The sequence below is a fragment of the Nicotiana attenuata genome, chromosome 5 (genome assembly GCF_001879085.1).
Source record: "Nicotiana attenuata strain UT chromosome 5, NIATTr2, whole genome shotgun sequence".
In the NCBI taxonomy this organism is placed as follows: Eukaryota; Viridiplantae; Streptophyta; class Magnoliopsida; order Solanales; family Solanaceae; genus Nicotiana; species Nicotiana attenuata.
This window is the reverse complement of record NC_031993.1, coordinates 16,589,143-16,597,010: the sequence shown is the minus strand read 5'-3', so window position 1 is coordinate 16,597,010 and position 7,868 is coordinate 16,589,143. Positions and strand designations below refer to the sequence as shown.

The window sequence follows — 7,868 nt, the reverse complement described above, 5'->3', positions numbered from 1 at the left end:
TGTGCTCCCTTGCTCTCCACTTTTTGCTCGTACAATTTTCTAGCTTTCTGTAAAGTTTTTCATATCATCTATATGGACATATTTTCTTCTGAATGATGGACGTTTTCTTTTTACGTCAAGCAAAGGTAGATTTCTTTCACTCAACGTCCAGATGATGCAAGTACAAAAGAAGTTAGCTCTTGTACAATGTCAGATGACCCCTGACAAAAAATTGAAGGACCTTACAAAATCCAAAAGAAGAGTCGGTGCTATTTACATTAAAAAGTTTACTTCAAGCAAAAAGATTCATCAAAATTCTAGCCTTCAGAACAGGAGTTGGAGTTGAAATTCCGTCAAAACAGCGCTGATTTCTTTCCAAATGCACCATATGATCACTGCAGGAACCATCTTCACAATTTGACGATGGATTTTCCAACTCTCCAATTTCCCCAAGCTGCAAAGGCTTCTTTCAGACTATATGGTATCACCCAAACTACTTGCAAAAGGCAAAGAAACATATTCCATACATCTACACAGCAAAAGTGAATGGCATGTGTTTTCCACCTCTTATAGGCATAGATCACACCTACTGGATATGGCATACCCTTTCTACTAAGTTTATCTTGATTTAAGTATGCTCCCCTAACGACCAGCCAATATAACAGGCCACTTCCAGATCAACTTCAAAGCCAGTTAACAAGTATTCAATTGTTTCTGATGGGTGGCATACTTTGACAGTGAACTATCACCTCTTCTCTTCTCCCGCTATCAGCTTGTCTTTTCCTTGCAATTGAGTTTGGAACATTGTATTTACTAGAAAATCCAACATTTTATCCCGTTCTCAGTCTTGGCAATGTCTTCTAAATAAAATGTTCCATGAATCTCTCTCGCATTTTATGTGATTATTCTCATTTATATCCAACTACTTTATTTTCCACAAGAAAATTCTTAGAAGTACTTTTCAATTTGAATTTAAGANTACTTTCAACAAATGCTTCATTGATGACAAGACCTTCAACAAGGAGATCGTGAATAATCACTTGCAATTCCTAGACTTGGGTAATAACAGACTTGCTATCTACCATTTTGTAGTCCAAAAACTTTGCAGCAACAAACTTTTTCAACCCGACATCTTTGGTTTTGTATTTCTTTTCAAGCGCAGTCCACAGTTCCTTTGACGTTTCCACGCCACTGTAGACGTTATACAAAGCATCCTCCAGCCCGCTTAGAATATAATTCTTGCACAAAAAATCTGAATGCTTACACGCCTCAATCACGAGAAAGCGTTCAGTTTCTGGAGTTTCATCGGACAACACAGGAACATCTTCCTTGATGAACTTTTGGAGACTTAGAGTAGTCAAATAGAAGAACATCTTTTGCTGCCAGCGCTTAAAATCAATCCCGGAAAATTTTCCGGGTTTCTCCGCCGGTGGCAATGCTGCCGGTGTCGTTCGGCTAGTTGAGGCATTAGCAGTCACCATTGGAACAGCTTGGTTCTCATTCTCATTAGTCATTTCTGTAAAAGAATGACACAAACGTTAAAATCACGTAGATTTTAATAGAGTACAAAACCACAAAGGTTTTACTCTTCCAGAAACAGTAAGTACAAATACAAAAAATATAATAAATTCCTTAAGCTTGTTAGTAGACTGTATTTGTAAAATAATTCTGGAAATATAAATGAATATAAACAGAAATGAACATAAACAGAAATGACATAAAACCAATTCGAGCCACTGAATTCACAGTGTTTTCTTAAGGAATTTAATCCTCTCCTAGTACCCAAGGTTATGGATTATTTCCTCCCAGGATAGAACGAATTACACACTGGTGTAGTGGTACTTCAAACCCCAGTGTTTCAGCGAACACAAAGTTCGGTAGCAAATCACACTTACCTTTTACTTTGTTTGATGCTAAAAGTATGCAGAAGAAGGGGAGAAAACTCAGAAAATCGTAGTGAAATTCTAAGCAGAATAGTGTTGTATTTATAGCAAAAGTTGGGCTGAAATCTGAAGAGGTGCAACTCACTTTTCTGTTACCAAAACAGAAAAATGGATTGGATTTAATATTAATATTTAATAGTAATATTCTGTTATTAAAACAAATATTTAATAATATTTTACTATTTATAGCCGGAGCCGAGCTGAGCGAGCGACGACGACGGCGCGAGGCTTGCCTTCTTCTCAACTCTTTAAGTGCTAGAAGAAGAGCAATTGCTTATATACCCATAAAAAACCTCTTCCTCTTCCAATATGGGACAATGCCCATTTGTCAAGGGGGAACTTAAAATTTCACTCAAAAATTTCATTTCCCTCCATTTCCCATTCAACCTCTTTTAAGTATTTAATATATATTAATTAAATACATCCAAAACCCAACAAAGGTTTGTGGTAGGAGCAACTTATAGGAAAGTAAACGATTCATGTGAAGGAGCATATATAATTGTGTTGCAGGTGCGGGATGCTGGCAATCTCTTGACTAGAGCAGGCTTAACTCTTCCAGGGGTTGATGTTGATGAGTATACAGTTTGATATAGCAGTGGTAAGAGTTTTGCGTCGTGCTTTGGTTTCCAAACTCATATTCAAGTAGACTGGCTGGCAGGAGCCTCTTGTACATTGCATGAATCCATGTCTGAATATGTCTTAAGTTTCAACACCGCTGCTTGATGTGCTCCCTTGTCTCCACTTTTTGCTTGTACAATTTTCTAGCTTTCTGTGAAGTTTTTCATATCATCTATATGGACATATTTTCTTCTGAATGATGGACGTTTTCTTTTTACGTCAAGCAAAGGTAGATTTCTTTCACTCAACGTCCAGATGATGCAAGTACAAAAGAAGTCAGTTCCTGTACAATGTCAGATGACCCCTGACAAAAAATTGAAGCACCTTACAAAATCCAAAAGAAGAGTCGGTGCTATTTACATTAAAAAGTTTACTCCAAGCAAAAAAGATTCATCAAAATTCTAGCCTTCAGAACAGGAGTTGGAGTTGAAATTCCGTCAAAATAGCGCTGATTTCCTTCTTTCCAAACGCACGATATGATCACTGCAGGAACCATCTTCACAATTTGACGATGGATTTTCCAACTCTCCAATTTCCCCAAGCTGCAAAGGCTTCTTTCAGACTATATGGCATCACCCAAACTACTTGCAAAAGGCAAAGAAACATATTCCATACATCTACACAGCAAAAGTGAATGGCATGTGTTTTCCACCTCTTGTAGGCATAGATCACACCTACTGCATATGGCATACCCTTTATACTAAGTTTATCTTGATTTAAGTATGCTCCCCTAACGACCAGCCAATATAACAGGCCACTTCCAGATCAACTTCAAAGCCAGTTATCAAGTATTCAATTGTTTCTGATGGGTGGCATACTTTGACAGTGAACTATCACCGCTTCTCTTCACCTGCTATCAGCTTGTCTTTTCCTTACAATTGAGTTTGGAACATTGTATTTTACTAGAAAATCCAACATTTTATCCCGTTCTCAGTCTTGGCAATGTCTTCTAAATAAAACGTTCCATGAATCTCTCTCGCATTTTATGTGATTATTCTCATTTATATCCGACTACTTTATTTTCCACAAGAAAAATCTTAAAAGTACTTNTCTCCTCATCCACCTGTAAGCCTCGTTCACCATAGAGTATCTATTACCGGTAGAATCAGAATCGTCCCATTGCAATAGGAGGGTTTCATTCGGCATGAAGGAGGACCTTTCTCCCTCTGAAAATAAATAGACTGCTTTATTGACACTTGGTGGCCTGACATGTCATCTTTTCTGACTTTCCGTTGTGCACTTCCTTCGAAGATTCTTCCATCATATTTCCAGTCGCTGGTGTTCTGCAAACTTCATGTGAGCCTTGGAAATTATAGTACCATCATTGGTGACCACCGTTGGAGTTCCAGTTTTCTTCCTTTCAAGAACCATTCCCCTATTTGATTCGCTCTGCTTCGACCCTCGGTGGGAACTCAAAGAGAAGATACTGATTCTCCATCTCCAAAACTTTGGTCCCAGCCGTCCATTCTCCATTCTCTGGAACCACTTTTGAATGACTGTCATTTTGGGGACTGTAAAAGTATCATTAGAATGACCTACTAAGCATCTCGCCAGAAATCTATTTAGCTTACCCCATTTCAGTTTCATGTACTATAATACTGTTTAGGTCTAGGTGTGCCTCCTCCACCCCCATGGCCAACTCTAGATAGCGACATCTGTTGCATATGATTTTTGATGCCTTGCTTTTTGTTTCTCCCCTTTGCTGTACCTTTTTCTAAAAACATGAAACTCTTCTCTACGTACTCCGAGTCTCCAACCACCCTGCATCTGTATCAATCTCCTGTATGACTATTGCTGATTTGCTCTTACCCAACCATGATTCGATTTTGATGAACCTCCCACATTATGCTGAAGTTCTGAAACCTCTAACTATATACAGCTGGAGGCTGCCCTCTTGAATTTCCATTAGATGCCTGTTTTAACAGTTCACATATCTATATCAGGTTGTCTTCATCTACTTCAATTCTGCTGGAAAGGTTCCTTCTTCTTCTCCCTACTATCATGTACTAGTTCTTGGCTTCTTACGTTTATCGCTGATTTCAGAAACATTGAAGCTTTTTCTCCCACTAGACAAATCATTCGCCGTTCTTGCATTTGTCTCTAATTTTTCTTCGTTATGCACCCCAGGTTTAGCTGTGATTGTGCTTCCAAAATACTTCTGTGATTGGTAAGAGTAGTAGTACTTGCAAATTTTAGAGGTGATTTATTCTCTGTCTAAACTTATTCAGATTACAAGTTTTATCTTATGCTACTAACTCTTCCTGTCCCCTTCCAAATACCTACCTTGTGATAGCTTTCTAGCTGCTATATATTCATCTCGCCCTCTGCGCCGTCATGCATACTCAAGAGTAATCTGATTGCTTAGCTCCTCATATGTGGGAGAGTTACAGTTCAAAGATATCCCAAGCTATCAAGCTTTTGTGTAATATCTGTTAGATGATCATATGTGCAAGGAGGGGTTACTGATGTCGTCCAAATCCACTCCTCAAAGAGTAAGCGGACAGGGTAGCAGGCGATATAATTTTCCAACTATGAGTCATGGTCGAATCCCACAAAGAACAATATGTAGGCAATTAGGGAAGTAAGAGAATTATCACTTATTATGCTAAGCCAAACACTTATAAAGGTTTTGAGAAAATATTATATCTAAATGCAAGAATATAAACTAACATAGAAAGTGAGTAAAATGATCAATGGCTTACAACAGGAATTACACTCAAGTAACAATCCAATGTATTTCACAATTTTGCAAATATGAGCGAGTTTATGTTAATTAGTTTCGGATAATAATTTTATATTAGCTTCTTCCGGAGGCTAACAAGACTTTCTAATTGAATTATCCCTAAAAGAATTAGAAATTTTTTAAATTTTCATTGTGTTTTTTCTTTTTAGAATAGTTTATTTTATTACTTTTTTATCAATCTACCAAGTTCAGGAAGTTTTTAAGTGTTTGAGACATCAAGAAGGGAGATTGAGAAATGAGAAAAAGTCAGGTCTAGGCTACAGTTGTCGCATTTGCGAACAAAGGTTGGCAGTTGCGAATGGATGACTCATCACAAAACTGAAGTAATCGTCGCAATTGAATCCCACAGAAAATAATATGTAGGCGATTAGGCAAGTAAGAGATTTATCACTTATGATTTTGAGAAAATATTATATATAAATACAAAAATATAAACCAACCTAAAAAGCGAGTAAAATGATCAATGGCTACAAGCATGGATGCAACGGGAATTACACTCAAGTAACGATTCAATGTATTTCACGATTTTACAAATATGAGCGAGTTTATGTTAATTAGCCTCGGATAATAATATTCTATTAGCCTCTTCCGAAGACTAACAAGACTACCTAATTGAATTATCCCTAAAACAACTAAAAGATTGAGTGCACCAGAATATGGCTACAAGTAGTTCAATCTTATCCCTATGTAGAAGCTATAAAATGAGGGTTAACGCCTCACGTTCTTGTTAATTAATCTTTCCCAACCCAAGTTATCTTTTCCAAGATTAATTCAAAGTTAATGCGCGAGACCTAGGGTTAGCTAATTCCTTTGGAAACATTAAAGAACAAGAATAATTGAAGAAACAATTAACTAACTTCAATATTAATAAAGATTATTCAATACATAAACACAACAAGAGATTTAATCCAGATTTTAATAATAAATATTTTCATAAACAAGATTCAGGTATTGAAATAAATACTACACACTTAGATATTCAATAAAAAGTAAGGAATTGAAGAAATGGGTAAGAAAATCTCATCCAAAGTCTTCAACTCCCAAGTGTGTGTGCAAGAACCCTAGCTCCAAAGCTTGTATTCTTTGTCAAGAGGATGCCAAAAATGCCAAAGATTCAGCTAGGTCGGGTCGGGTATTTATGGGTTTGGACAAAAAAATGTGAAATTCCAAATCTGCCCAGAACTGAAGCCCGTTGTTCGCATTTGCGAAAAATGCAAACCTTAACTATACTGTTGACCATCACATTTGCGAACTTGGGCTTCTTCACCTATTTTCGCAATTGCGATGAAGGAGTCCGCATTTGCGAACGTTGACTGTCTGGTTGACTTCGCATTTGCGGTCCTTCATTCGCATTTGCGACTTATGCGTTCATCTCTATACTTCCCAATTGCGATCAAGCTTCTCGCATTTGTGGTTATTACTTGTGCGTTGACTTTGCAATTGCGAAGTCCAGATCGCATTTGTGATATCTGAGGGCTTTTCTCCCATTTTCTTCGTTTGAGCTCTTTTTGACTTGTTTTCGCTTGGTTTCTTTCCCGATCATTTCTAAATTATGTAAACCTTTAAAGTAGAAGTAAGCGACATTGAATACACTATTTTATCGGTCAAACATAGCAAAAATCTAAGATTAAAGAAGAAATAAGTTGGTAAAATACTAACTTATCAGTTACCACTGTTCTTCTAGCACTCGGTGCTGGAAATAGTTTGCAAGTTTTAAAAGAATGTGATCTCATATTGGATAACAATGCCTTGAATGTCATCTCATATTGGATAACAATGCCTTGAATGTCATCTCATATTGGATAACAATGCCTTGGCACCACGGAATCTCAAGTAGAAGCAAGTGTAATTCAATACAAAATGATCTTGAAGATGTTATTGTTTTGAAGTTGAATGGGATTATATCTACTTCATCTGGAGTAACACAACTGAGCTCCTTAGTGAGTAGGACCGAGACTTCAAAATAAGTGGACTAGTTTTTACTAAATTGTTAGTGGCAACAATGTGATTTACTCGGGTTGGTTAACCACATCTCTTTTTATTTGCCTCAGCGAGATTTTTCTCTTTTACTGGAGTTATTGTACTTTATTCAAGTGTAAACTGTGTTAGTACCCTCTTTTGTTTTCAGATAATATACATGATAGGATGGAGGGAACACCATTCTCAACAGAAAGCAAAGAAGAGGGGGTCAGCCACAGTGTCATTCCAGGATCTCCAAAAGCAATTTGGCAGTGGTGGTGGCTGCTGACCTCTCGCGACATTCTTTCACGATATATTCTTACCTGTTTTCTGATGCTTTCCAGCAGCTAGAAGATGAGGGGATGGAGATGCCCATAATTTAGACACTTTTTCAAAACCTAAAAGTTTTATAAGCAGCTTTCTTTAGTCATGCAGGAGAATCCTGTAAAATAATAGGTAATAATAAACAACTTTTAGTTGAACCATGGACTACTTCAACTTTCTTGTCATTGCAAAAAACACCGATGTACATCTGTTACATGATGCTGTTCTATAAACACTAGTAAGGCTGTATTAGGACAAGTCTGTCTCCCTCACCCCCCCTCCCCCCCCCCCCCCCCCGCCAA

At 37.4% G+C, this 7,868-nt stretch overlaps 1 long non-coding RNA gene across 3 annotated transcripts; it reads left to right on the top strand.

Annotated features, from left to right (window-relative positions):
• LOC109225410 lies at positions 3,612 to 7,824 on the top strand. Of its 3 annotated transcripts, XR_002067910.1 has the most exons (3): positions 3,612 to 4,543; positions 4,668 to 4,707; positions 7,412 to 7,824. It is a non-coding gene; the product is annotated as an uncharacterized LOC109225410 (long non-coding RNA). The 3 variants fall into 3 exon arrangements; XR_002067908.1 differs by having other exon boundaries at positions 3,612 to 4,707; XR_002067909.1 differs by having other exon boundaries at positions 3,612 to 4,738.